Source organism: Heliangelus exortis, chromosome 2 (genome assembly GCF_036169615.1).
Source record: "Heliangelus exortis chromosome 2, bHelExo1.hap1, whole genome shotgun sequence".
NCBI lineage: Eukaryota > Metazoa > Chordata > Aves > Apodiformes > Trochilidae > Heliangelus > Heliangelus exortis.
In genome coordinates this window covers 64,733,760-64,747,844 of record NC_092423.1, presented here as the reverse complement: position 1 = coordinate 64,747,844, position 14,085 = coordinate 64,733,760, and positions in this window count along the sequence as shown.

Below are 14,085 nucleotides of genomic sequence, written 5' to 3'. Positions count from 1 at the left end.
TCTCTTTCAAAGCACCTAAGCAGGTAAGGTGTCTAATCCTCACTGAAGTCAGCAGAGCATGGTGCTTGACACCAAGGCAGTTCTGCAAGTGCTCTCAGGCACCTACATAAGCTGGAAGAAGCAAAACCACCCTGCAGATCTGGCCCTGGGTGCTGCAATTGGGAACCAGAGGATCCTCGCATGCAGCTGCCATCTAGATACAGCATTTGTGCAAAAAAAAAAAACCCAACAGGCCTGATAACAGGCAGCTATATAAGCAATGCTGAGTGATTTTTTAAAAAAAAAAAAAAAAAAATGGAAAAAATGTACAACTCTAGAAGACCAAGGCTGACCAAGTCTTCTCCTCTCAGGAGCTCTATCTGGCTGCAAGGGGCCACGAGTCCCTTTCCACCCCAGGCAGCCTCATCCCAGGGAGGGAGCCTGGCAGCAGCACTGCCCTGGCCCACTGCCACCCACGTTTCACTACTGCTCACACAAGCCAAGTTTCTCCAGAACTGTCAGGGCCTGATTTTTTGGGGGAAGGTTATGTAAGCACATGCTCAAGGAGCACCTACGCAACACACGAGCCAGGCAAACCCCTTCTCCTTCCCTCTACCTGCTGCTAAGGATCAGGCCCACCAGTGGCCAGGAGAACACCTTATGCAAAGCTTGGCTTGAGTTGTTTTCCACACCGCTTTGAGCCTCACATGAAATTAAGAAAAAAAAAAAAAAATAAAATAAAATAAAATTTACAAGTACATAGAATCACAGATTCATAGAATCAGATGGGTTGGAAGGGACCTCTGAGATCATCAAGTGCAGCCCTTGCTGCAGAGTGACCCATCTGACACACAGATTATTTTCTTTGGATCTTTGGAATATTTTTTTAATATTAATTCAGCACAATGCTCTTTATATTAAAAACGTACAACTTAAATATTTATGTCAACGTCATTGCTCTTAAGTTTTGTTACACTATTTCCCTGTCTTCTCTACATCAGTCTGCAGTCTACCCTCTAACAGCTGTGAATATCCTCAGAATCCTGTTTTTCCTCCCATTCTCCATTTCTGGCATAGTTGTCTGTGTGCTGCCACTAGAGCAGCAGTTCAGAAGTTTCACTTCTAAGGTCTAATTGTGGTTCTGTATATAAACTCCAAATAAATTCCTGTACGATACATTAAAAAAACCAGATAAAACAGCAATATCCTCCTCATTTTTCACATGCTATGATGCAATTTGGTTCACAGCCCAATTCAGAAGTAGAGAGAAACTGATCCAATACAACTGACTGGAAAAATAGCAAGCATATGGTGTATATCAAGTGATTAATTTTCAACATTAATTTTTAAACATTAATTTCAGCTACATTGGAAGGAAGAAGAAAGCAACTGCCAAGTTTAGTTAATTTTTGTTTCTAATAACTACATCTTTTTTCTTAAATTGCTTCCCCTCAAGTAAATAAACCACTTTGTAATCTCAATTGAAAAAAAGGTATTCTCATCCAAAATTTGGTTGGGAACTACAGAAGCGGTAAAGCCCCCAGGTGAAAGATTTAAATTGAAGTGGAACCAATACCTAAACAATAAAACTACAGCAATATAGAAGGTACAGAGATAAAGTTGAAATTCTGAGTACATAACTAAACAACAGTTGTAGTTCCCAAGCCCCAGACGATTCCTCACAGCAAGAGGGAAAAAGGCAAGTTGAAAAATAGCAAAATGCAGCTTGTCAAATGCAAAATAAAAACTTCCCTTAGCTGCTGTTTCTGTATGCTGGGAGCATAAAAATAATATATGAGCAGGGAATTTGACAGCTAAAGATGGCCTCAATGATTGTTAGAGCTAAGAAAACATTTACTTCTGCATTTTGTTTGGAACTGCTGCTGAGTTTACAACGTGTGTCAGTGCAACTTTAGCCAAAGCATAACAGTGTTTTCATAAAGAATCCAATTAATTTGCTTTTCAGGCCAGTCCATTACACGAAGCTGTTTCAACGATGCTTTGGCTCAAGCCAGTCATCCAAAGTGCAACAGTTACATTAAAAAAAAGGTAATTTTTAAAAGTAATTTTTTTTTAAAACACTTGTTTAACACCAGGTCAAATTAGACTTTCAGAACCCCACTGGGGAAACCTAGATATTCCAGTGTACTACTCAATCTACATGCTATAAATAGTGAAAAACTAGTCCTATTAAATTCTTAAAAATAAAATCTGAAGTATTTTAGTTTAGTAATGTTTTTATCTCCCTTGTACCACCTGATGCCCAATTTCCAAAGCACTTGGTTGCACCCCAGTTTCACACATCTTTCTCTCAACCCTACCACATTTCTTTATTCACAGCTCTTCAATTATTCCTGCCACTGTTTTTAATGCAGAAATGGAAACATTTGGTTCAGCCACAGATTTTCGCAGACTCCAAAGAAAGAGTTCAAAAGGAGAAACAAGCAACACAGCCTCCAAACCTGGCTGACCAGCCTCACTCAAGCAATATTCCTCTGCCAATCTCATCACCATAACCTACCTGAGGCACATGATGATGCAGGATGAGGGACTGAAAGCTTAACCTCTGCCAGCAACTCCTTGCACATCTCTCCACCTTTGTCTCCCAACAAGTAGAGAAGCCTCCCCTGAGAGATCAGCCTGGAGTTTACCTCAGCTACAAAAGAGTAAACCACAAGTGATAAGCAATTCTGAGCTAATTGCATTGGAAAATGACTTCTTCCAGGATATGAATCAGTTTTCATTCTTTTTAACTTGCCAGGAAAGAAGTGCCACTTCTGCCAGGTCATCTCCCTCTTCTCACTGTCTGCATCTCTCTTGTCCTGCATCCCAGCACCATTTGACCCCATTGGTACCTGCTCCAGACCTAATATGAGCTCATGTTCATATTAGGGTGCTCTATCCTGCCTTGTTGGTATAAAATTCCACCTTATGGCTGATTAGTCCATTTGCCCTTGCTTGGGTTTGGAGGTAAAGTTCCTGTAAAGATCCAGGCCAACAGTGCCTTTTGTACATCTCAGGCATTCATACCTCTGAACAATAGCAATGTTCAGTACTTGCTTTACAATTCCTTTTTGCCTGTCACCTGTTTTTTTCTGTCTACTGTTAATCAAGAGTGAAATTAGCCTAGATCTAATCAAGAACAGTTTAAAGTCCTGTAACTGGATCCACTTGCATGCTTGAAGCTGTGCAAGTCTGTAGTTCGTTTACTAGATCTGAATGAGAGTACAAGCCCAGGATAAAAACATCTTAAAACTACACAGAATTAATATTCACTGTAGAAAAGAAACTGCATGGTACAAGACAGAGCTTTCCAAACTTGTGCAACACCAGTCTGGTGAACATAGAAAAGTGGATTTTCTTCCCACCTTGAAAACATTCAGATGGTACTTGTTTCATTCATGGTATCCAGGTCCTTCTTCTTGAAAACCCACTCAGCTCATTGATGTTTTCCTTGTCATTTCAGATAGCAAAAGTCCATTTTTAATACACTATGAAAAGAAATTTTGTGGCTTGCTTGACAAATCTCCACATGCAACATGTGCATGAAGAACCTGAATACTACTAGTTGTTACTGTTGGAATTTAGAAGAGACCAAGCAGATAACTTATCAGCAGTTTTGTGAGCTAATATTTAGTAACTTCACAGTTACTAAAGGTTACTCCTGGAAAAAAATGCATTGTCTTTAGAAGTTGCATGATTATATAAAACAAAAAATATTTATCATATATTTGAGAACCAAAAGCTGGTTAACATAAGTCATATTTGGATACAGAGTTTAGAATAATCTACCCTCAGTCTTCCAAAAGAGAAGGTTTGAGGGGAACACTTATTCATAGATTAGCAAAGAGACTGATGTTTTTCAGGTAACTTGTTGGTAAATGAAACTTCAAGTCTGACTCACAGCATCCCATCCCAGCCTCACCTTTTAAACTGAGTTTAGAGTTTATCCACCTAAACATACAGTTGACATTGCAGTTTGGTTTATCCTATGCATTTTCATCCCATGCCTGATACACACCTACGATTAGTCCCGCTGGTGTCTAAGAGCAGGGCCACCTACTTAAGGCCATGAAATGGAAGGTTTACCTGCTCTGCAGATCCAAGAAATCAACCTTTTCCAGCTTTACTTAAGAGCTCATACAGAAGGTTTCGTCCTGCAAGGTCAAAAGAACGCCTGGGGGCAAACTCAGCCCCTGGCCTCAGCTAACCTGTTCAGATGCTGAAAGTTACCCAAATGCCTGAGGCTGCCAAAAACACACCCCAGTGTTCAAAAGAAATCAATAGTATTGCTTTGCTTAGTAGTCAGGTCATACCCGAGTCCTGCTGTCAAGATATTATCAGACATGATAAAAGGGGATCAGAAAATTAAAACCTTAGTGGGAGGAGATATGCAAATGAGCTAAATTCCAGTGGTATCTATGGTATCTATGAGATCTCCAGCTCATTGATCTTAACAAATTGCATTCACTTTCTTGTTCACCCCTGTACTATTGCTGATCAACCTCCATTTCAATACTTTCAGGGGACTACCACTTAATTCGTTAAACAATTGCAGCTAATAACCAACCACTTTGAGTCTAGCAGCACCACGTATCTCAAGGAATTTCAGTGTTTGTGAAAAGCCACGTAAACCCTACATCTCTGATCACTTGCTGAGGTGGAAGCAGCAGTGTAATACAGCAAAGAGTGCCTTAACCAACAGGCAGTATCATAAAACACAGGTAGACCCCACACTAGTGTCACAGGAAAAGCCCAAACAACATTATTACTACTCACAACTTCAGTTTTGCATCTCCTGAGACAAATGTCCTCCAGAAAAAGAAACAACATTACACACAGTAAATTTACTGGCCGTTTGCACACATCCAAATTAATTGTATGTTGCTAAGTGCCACTCAGGCTCTGCTGACATTCTTCATCCACTCAAGCCATGGATTTCTAAGGTTTATAAAGTTAACAGAATAATTTGATTGACTTGTTGCCTATTAATCCAGAGGGTTGTACATTATTCAGATTACTTGAATAGATGAAACATTTATTTTATTCTAAACTTCACTTCCACTGCAAGACAAGCTCTCTTCATTCAACATTTTCATATTCTCTTGTCACTGAAAGACCCTTCCACAGGTATTGCACCGTTTCGAATTCACAAAAAACTCAGAAGACATAAAGCAGAGTTGAGGCCTTTTGCTTTTTGTGTCTGAAGCCAAATGGATTCTGAATGCTGTTTTAGTTCAATTATTTTTAAGCATGTCAAAACTTCCCCTTTGTGATTTTATGTTTCTTACTTGCAGAGCAGTAAAAGTCCACCAGAGAGTCCCCCCTGTCAAATGTTTTGCAAGTGCTCTTTAAGTGGAACTATATAAAGACAGCTGCAACTCGGTTTATTAAAAAATATACATTGACACCTATATACTATTCATGCTTTGCTAAGATGTAAGTGGCAGGTTTCAATCCCTTCCAACTGGCAGGCAGCTCCCATTGCACAGCTGTCCCAGGCACTTGAACACTTAGAAAGTGTTCAAACACAAACCCTCATATAATCATATAATCTCATGGAGACCATCAGTTGTTTCAGCATGTGGTTTGAAGACTGGCAGGATATTTGCTGTTGGAAAAGGGGGAAGATACAAAAAGCAAGTTAATGAAGGACCTAGCTGAGCCCAGACTAAGGCCTCTGGCACAAGTACCTCTAGGCTTGGAGGGCAACATTTTTTCAAAGTTCTCAAGTCACCTTAAAAACAATTCTCAGAAGGGACACAGACATAAGATTAATTTATCCAGGCATTAAACACTCCAAAATTTTAGTTATTTAAATAGTCTTAAATACCTGGTCCTTTGGCAATTAGGCTCTATTGTGAATTACTTGGGGATGAAGCCATTGTGAGAGCTATTCAGCACAATTTCAGATCGATTCAATCCCTTGGTTTCTATCACAGCAGCATCTAGAGGAAATTCCTGTCCAGAGCAAACCTTTGTGACCCAAGTCTTTGGGCATTATGGGCAGCAGACTGCTAGAAGTTACAATTATCTTTGTTTCTCTGGGCCTAAGAATCAAAATCAACTTCACTTAACTGTGTGTAGTCTCTCACTGATATGTAATTGAGTAAGTGATAACCATCAGGTCCTTTGCCCGGAGAACTGAGTGGTTTGCTTGCGCACATCAAGAGACTGATTTAAAAATCAATTAAAACTCTGACATGGGGCAATTTTCCCTCTTAAGGGATTTCAAACCTGCAAAGCTGGTGACTGCAATCCCATAGAACAAAGAACACAAAGAACACTGTAGGATGGTGGGGTCTGCAGCAGGCACTCATCGAATGATGCACACAGTTTTGAAGAGCTCTTGTATTAAATTGAATGTTGTCAGGCTTCAGTGGATGAAATGGACACAAAGTATTTTTAATACAGGCCTCCTTCATACAGGTGAGTTTAAGGATAATGGATGCAGTTTTCTAAAGCCTAGAAAGTGTTGTGTCCATTTAAATTAAAAATAAATTTTAAAAAATCAGAAGACACCATGTTATTAATGAGTTAATAAACAGTTGCCTATAATGAGCCAAGTACTTGCAAATACTTATGGCTCAAAGCAGCATGATGGTATTTCTGCAATTAATCTCCTTCACCAGTGACATCTACCAAACAAAACTTACATGGGACAAAATACACCAAAAACCAAAGCTATGCAGGGCATCAGTTGTAAAACAGAGACTAATAACAGGACACTCGTACACTCTGCAATGTAATCAAACAAAAAGAGATAATCGGAATTAAAAATATGGAAAGGTAGAAGGATGAACAAGTCACTGACTACAGTAAAAACATCCGTAAAGCGTAGTCATGCAGGGAAGAGACACTTTGCACCAGGAACATAAATTCCTGTTACAATCTGGGAAGGAAACTTCTTCAGCCTTAATGTGCTGGCATAATACCATATGCTTAATCTGCTCAGACCTGAAGCTGACAACATGATAAATGGTATTAGCTCAAATACCAGAGTCTAGAAGTGTCTCATATCTGCATGTCAAGAGCATGATTTGTGTTCTCTTTACTACAAAAACCCCTTAGCCAAGCTTGCTCTAAAGAAATTATTGCTTTTCATGACTGAAATCATCTTACCTACCAGGATTATCTAGCAGCTTTCAGGTAATACTATACTGAAAGTATGTTTCATCCCAATACCTAGATGATACCAGAGTTTAGATCAAGCTACTTAAAATGAAAAAAACTGACTAGGAAAAAGGTAGTTTAAAAATGAACATCTAGATTAACCTAACAGCCTTAGGAGTAGTCAGAAGGGGTCAAGGTGGACATATTTAATTTTTTTTACACATACAAGTTTCTGTAAATGAGGATACCATGGGGCATGCCTACACATGCATACTGTTAAAGTGTGACAGGTGGCACAGAAGAGCCAAAATTAGCAGGACCAAGTTACTCCTCTCATCTTTTATCTTCTAAATGACAAATTCCAAAACATTCCATTTTAGCACCTGCATTGGGCAAAATGCAACCTGCAGCACATCTTATCTGGGGAGAGACAGACACAGCTCACCATAACATTTTTCACAGTATTGGGTACAGAAACTGGCTGTGGTTCCTAGAGGAGGAGCAGCCCTGAACTCCTCCACCTTTTCTGGCAGGAAATGACAACAACCCTATGGAGTCTCCTACCCCAAGAATAGTTGCACAATCTCCTCACATGCATCTCTTATCACTGAATCCCTCTAGCCAGAGGAAAGATGGGGAGACCAGAAGAAAGACTCAATAAATAAAGAGGGTTCCCAGCTGTCTGTATGTCTCTTCTGTCCTTGGTGATACTTCTGGCTTTATGCAAGTGTTACCCCACTTCTATTACGTTATTTCCCTTCCACCATCTCTTCCTCAGTTTGGCCATGAGACTAATAATCCATTATTAACACAGCTTTACATTAATCAAAGTAACCTTTTTTGCCTTCCAAAATTTCTAATGTTCTTATCTTTGCATAATTGTGCATTTACACTTCAGAAGAGCATCACCTGAGGCAGTGGGGGCAGATTTGAAAAGGTTTTCATTTTTTCCCTTAAGTTTAAAAAACAAGGAAAAAAAATAAACCAAACCACCACAACTTTGAAAAGGGATGAAGTTAAATTACCAAAGCCCTAGGGCAGATTAACTTAACGACTGATAATGTGTAAGAGTTTCTTTCATTCACCACAGAAACTAACGTTTCACATGACATGAAATCAACAAGCAATAGAGTTAAAGCATTTTGTCCCTGTATAGGAGCACCTTTATCAAAAGATACTCAACCACCTCCCAGGCCATTGTTTTGCAGTTATCCCTCCAAGGCAGAGGTGAAAAAAATCACAACAGTAAACTTTCCAAACACTTGTGTCAGAAAACTCCATCTCTTCGAATCTGGCCATTTCCATGAGATGTCACAGGTCTCAGCAAACTCTGTCAGTCACAGGCACAGTCCTAGCAAAACTCCTCTTTTCCTGGGCAGGACACTCTGTAGGCAGATAGTCTGGGCTGCCAGACCCTCGGGCAGGTCTTACAGGAAAATCTTGCTTTAACCAGGGATTATTTTGCAACCCAAAGGCTCTAAAAGCCCCCAAAGCAGCCCAGGTATGCCCTGCATGCCCCAGAAGTCTCATTTCAGCTTTTGGCCATGCTGAAATCCCAAACAGAAAAAGCCAACAAAAGAAGCCCAGTGAGCCAAACACTGTGTCCGTGTTTTGCACGTCTTATAAACACATTTTTTCTGAAAATATTCTGCTGCTTAAGGCTGCACTCATTTCTTCCTGTAGGTGAATTGTTTTTATGTAACATTAAGTTCTTCGTCAAGAGTCCATTTATACACCTTCTTTCCATAGGACAGTAAGAGTGGGAGTTTTTTTGCTATGGAAAGAAGGGGAATGAGAGTAGCACAGTTGTGAAATCAGGAAACAAATACCAGTTTTCTTATGATCACTTTTTCTCACTGTCCTGAAAAAAAAACATACAAGCAAAAACATTGCTTTCAAATAGTAGCCACATAAGTCTACTCTCAATGATGCAGCTAATTTTTTACAGATAGGAATTATTTTAGCTTTGAATCCAGAAAGCAATTTACCTTTCAAATCTGACTGCTGAGTCAAAGGCAAGTAATCCTCTTTTTTTTTCCCCCTTCATGAGTTGTATAATATTTGAAGATCATTACAACAATGTTTTCATCTCTCCAGTTAATTTGAGGCAGCCCAGAAGTGAGGTCATAAGGGCCAAATCTTGTCCCCCAGTACTACTGGGAAGATTTTTTTCAAATGTGAAGGAGATATTTCTCTCTACAGAAGAGAGTGCAGACATACTGTGGCCCAGATTCAGGCTCTCAGGCATCAAGTAAAGCATTTTACACATCAAACAGATGTATGATGGCTAAATGCTACTTCAGTGTGATGCAAGCTACAGTCCTTTGCATTCCCAGCACCACACAAGCTTCATGTGTTTTCCTATGAGGTAAAAGCCTGTGGAAGCTGAAGAGTCAAACTCTTCTGATGGGTCTAAGCCCATCTAATAATTTCAGTTTTGTATGAAGAGTCATTACTGCAGACTGCATGTTTTTCCTAGAAATGCTCATACTAGTTCTCAGTCTGTCTTTCCCTGGTCTCTTTCTGTTTACCTGTCTGGTATCAATGGATATCCAGCCTCACATGTAGACACAAAGCATTGTTACTTAGAAAGGGCTTCTGGCTGAGAGATGTTTAAAGTCTGCTTGGTCCTACAAATCACCATTAAAACTTCCATCCTCTTAACAGATCCCAGACCCCTCTCCAGACATCACCCCACCACAGGCTACTGAAACCCTAGTTTGAATCCAACATCAACCCTTCTTAATGTACAAACGAGTTTGTGCTCCAGCCCTGCCAAGTCAGAGGGCTTGGATTTTGCTTCTATAAACTGATGATAACCTAATTCTGAGCAATGGTCCTGACCTCAGTCATGCAGGCATGGATCCAAATACTACAACAAATAAGAAAAAACTCCACAACCCTAAATTCTCAATGTATTGACTGTATTAGAAATCATTCTAATTTAAACCCCAAAACCCTGTCAATACCCATGCCAGCCTCTTCTTAAGACACCAAAAGAGCGTTGATGGGGTTTTTTCTGTATCACACAAATTCATTCACTGCTTCCTTGCTGCATTTTGCAGAATCTGTGAAGCAGCTTACAGGACCTTACTTCTTAATGCACCTTCCTTCAAAAAGTTTAGGAAAAGGAAAAAAAGTCATTCAGAAGTCACAATAAAAAGTCTGGTCTGATTTGCATTGGTTTTGACAACAGTTAAAAAGAAAAACTTTCAGAACATCCCAAGCACTTCTACCACTACTATTCCCACCAATGTATACAAGAACCGTTTCAATTTGGTTTTCATTCTGTCTTGCAACACTTGGGCTCTGCTTTTATACACAAATAAAATTTACTGAGCATTGGAGGATTAGGAAAAAGTAAGATGTGCTTAACACTTGATGCATTTTATTGAAAATTTAGAACAAGCAAGGCTTAACTTAGCTCTAAAACTAATAAATACTTTAGTTGTTTTGTGTTATGTGTACCATTCAGTGGCTTGCATGACTAATTAAACAATCTTGAGTTTGCTTTGAAGGCTAAGCCATCCTAAATGGCTTTAAATTACATTCTATCAAGCCAAGATTAGAATTAAAAACCTCATTTGTAATAAGGAATTTTACTGTGTAAAAATGCTATTAGAGGGTCTGTATTGGAAGGTTTAGTCATTTGAATGGTTTCTGGCCCTTGCAGCAAATGTGCAAAAATCCTGGCTTTCTCATAGCTGAAGTCTCCATTGGTGTTAGAATGTGAAGCTCTTTCAGGGAGGTACAAAAAGAAAAGTGCTTCTGTAGGAGTTTTACTCAAGATGGCAACTCAAGGAGGAGGTGGAGACATCAGTCAAGTTGAGGAGTGAAGGCAGCCAGTTCAGGAAGATACTGGGGAGAAAGAACACTCTTCCCACATAACAAGAACTACCTTAATAATTTATCTGCTCTGAGTGGCCCACAGCCAGCACCAATAGTCCATGATTACCACTACTATAAAAAGAAGTCACCATCCTACACCCACTTTGGTTTATGGAGTCATAACCAAATTCTTTGAGATCACAGCTCCTCCTCAGTATGCAATACTCAGGTGTTCCTTCTTAACTAAGTGCACCAGCAGGAGTATTTTTCCCATCTGCAAACATACCAGAGTCACCCCCAGGCAGGTGGGGAATCACTGCCCAGGTTGGAAAGCAAAGTCAGACACACATACATCACTTGGAACAAAGACAGCATTTTACTACAAAGGTTTTGCACCACTATCACCAACTACCCCTTCAAATAATCTTTGTGGGAAGAGGAAAAAATAGCTTTACACAGTAAAAACACATCCTGTAGCTCTCTGCTGGATTGGTGGTGGGACCAGAGGCCAGGCCCTTGTCTGTCTCCCATGCAACCCCTCCAAAATGGAACAGATAATGCACTGCTGCTACAACAAGCATGCAGGGGACTTTTTCTGAGCACAGCAGTTTTCATCCTCAAACCAGCGGGGGTATTCCAAAAATGCAAATGCTTTCAGAGGAAGATGGTTTTCCCCCTTCAAATAATTAACTCATCTTTTCATCTATCCAGCAGGACTCGAGCCAAGCCTGCCATAGGAGAGGCACAGCAAACCACTCATCCTTTTAGCTGCAGCCTGCAGAACACGTGGTGTGTTTAGGCAGTTTGAATCACTGCCCATTAAACAATAGTTCCTCCTCTTTCATTAAAACCATCCTCAAAATCATCTCTGTGCAGTTATGCAGCTTTTTTGGTGCCTGCAAACATGGAGGGGAGGAGAAGAATTATTTTTTCCAGTGACTACTTTCTCCACTGACCTGATGTTTGAGAAATACCATACGTTTTCACTGTTTGTCTTTACTTTCAGCTCTTCCACAAAGCAAAATGTGAAGCCAACCATGCTTTCGCTGGCACAGCTCTGCCTTGTTTTCTTTCCCCCTTAATAGATTCATTCATGTGTAGGAGGCTTTTGATCCTGGGTTTAGATATTCATCCTTGCTTCACATAACTATAAGCAATGGCTGGTACTTATGTGAACTACATTTGGGTTCCTGCACACAACAAGCAGATGTCTTAAGCCATCCACAACTGACCTCTGCTTCGAGCTGCCCCTTTGCAAAACAAACCACTGGCAAAGAGAGAAAAGCAAAACACATATCAACATACAAAGAGCAAATATAAGAAACTTCATTTGGGACCTCCTGTCCCCCAGTTTGCTTTTTTGGGGCTGAGGCTAAACAGGGACCAAGGCCAGTGGCTACCTGTGGCACACATATCACCCCTGCTCCAACACACCAACCAGGAGCTGGAAGCTGCAGTAGGCTTGGAAGGAGATCCACTCAGTTAAAACCTGGTTAGAAAATAGGGGCAACAAAAGGTTGGTTTTTTTAAAGCTGTTACCTAGTAGCCTATTGGTTACCTTAATGTGGAAGTTGGGCCTCATGCATTTCAGACTTGAAGGAATTAAATCCCCCTGCTCCTACCTCCATGGCAGTGTCCCCACAGAGAAAAGAGACAAGTACCAGGGAAGAAGAAATCCCTGAAGGGACAACCTGTGTTATTGGGCCACAGAAACACCTTTAAAAACATTGCCAGAGTTTTCCACATCACACTACAAAATTTGCTTAAGAAGGAATAGAGATTACCAGAAACAAAAACATTTCACAGTGAACACATTAAGTGATCATTTTAGTTACTCCAACCACTAAGTGCATTTTTAATGATCAAAAAAAAAAAAAAAATCTGCTTTCTATAGTTCCACTTTTCAGAAAGCAGATTACCTGCACACACAGTTTATATTTCCCCCAGTTAATCCCTACAGGAGGAAACACAGAGTCTTCACAAACAATTTGTGAAGGAATACCCAAAACTGTTACCTAATGCAAGAAATTAAAGTTACTCACCACATGTCTTCAGAGCTCCAGAAAGCCCCCTCTTCTGAAAGATATCCCTGTGCTCCACTGTAGCATATTTTAATGCACAGCTATGGGACGAGAAGGAGCCCTTGAGACTTCAAGCAATCTGAGCAGCTCATGGAGTCCTGTCCTCTCCAGTCATTGTAAGAGTCTCTCCAGACAGACAATAATGTGGAACCAAGTTTGCTTCCAGAAACTATATATTCAGGATAGAAGTGCATCTGGAAACCACCACACACCTTGGCTCAGCTCTGGTCTGCTACAAGTCATCAAATCAAAGGTAGCTCAGGCAAGCAGAGGCACCACTGAGGAGAAAGAGGCAGCAACCTACCACCAAGACAAAAAACAACCAACAAGCGCTCCTGACACCAGGGAAATTAAAAAAAAGTAAAGGAAAAAAAAAAAAAAAAAAGCAGGCTAGTAACTAGCCACAGGTTGTGCCTTCACTACAGCATCTGATTGCACTAGATGGGAGGCAGCTGTGTCTGTCACCTGGGCAGCCCCACTTGGGAAGTATCTCAGCTGAAAGCCCCTGAACCCCATCCATTCTCTCCTGTCAAATTCACATTTATACCCCTTGACACCAGGGCACAGAGCTAAGGATTTTGTAGCCCCTGAGTAGCATTGCACCTTGGCCTCCTCTATTTTCTGATGCATCTTCTTTAATATCAGTTGATGACATCTTTGAGCACCTGTAAAACCAATATAAAGTCTAAGAGAAATCAGTGTGTAACCTTCCACTGCACGGCAAGAAAAAGAGAAAATAAATGCTGTTATTAGATATGGATTTACTTAAGGAAAATGATGTTAGAATCTGAACAAACCCCTACAGTTCTGTGCTGTGGATGGTGCAATAATGAAAAATATTATTGGATATAAAGGAAAGTTATGACACTGTAATGTAACACAGACAAGTGAGAAAACGTATCAGTCATTATCTAGAATACAGTGGACTCCTGTGGTTTCATTTTTCATTACTAATTTAATGCACTTACAATGCTACATGATAAAAAGTGAAAAAGAACAATAAGAAGTGAGCATCACGAGAACAAAACAGGATCTGCAGGATTCAGAGATTTCAATAAGTTACTTGAGAAAATGTCCAAGATCC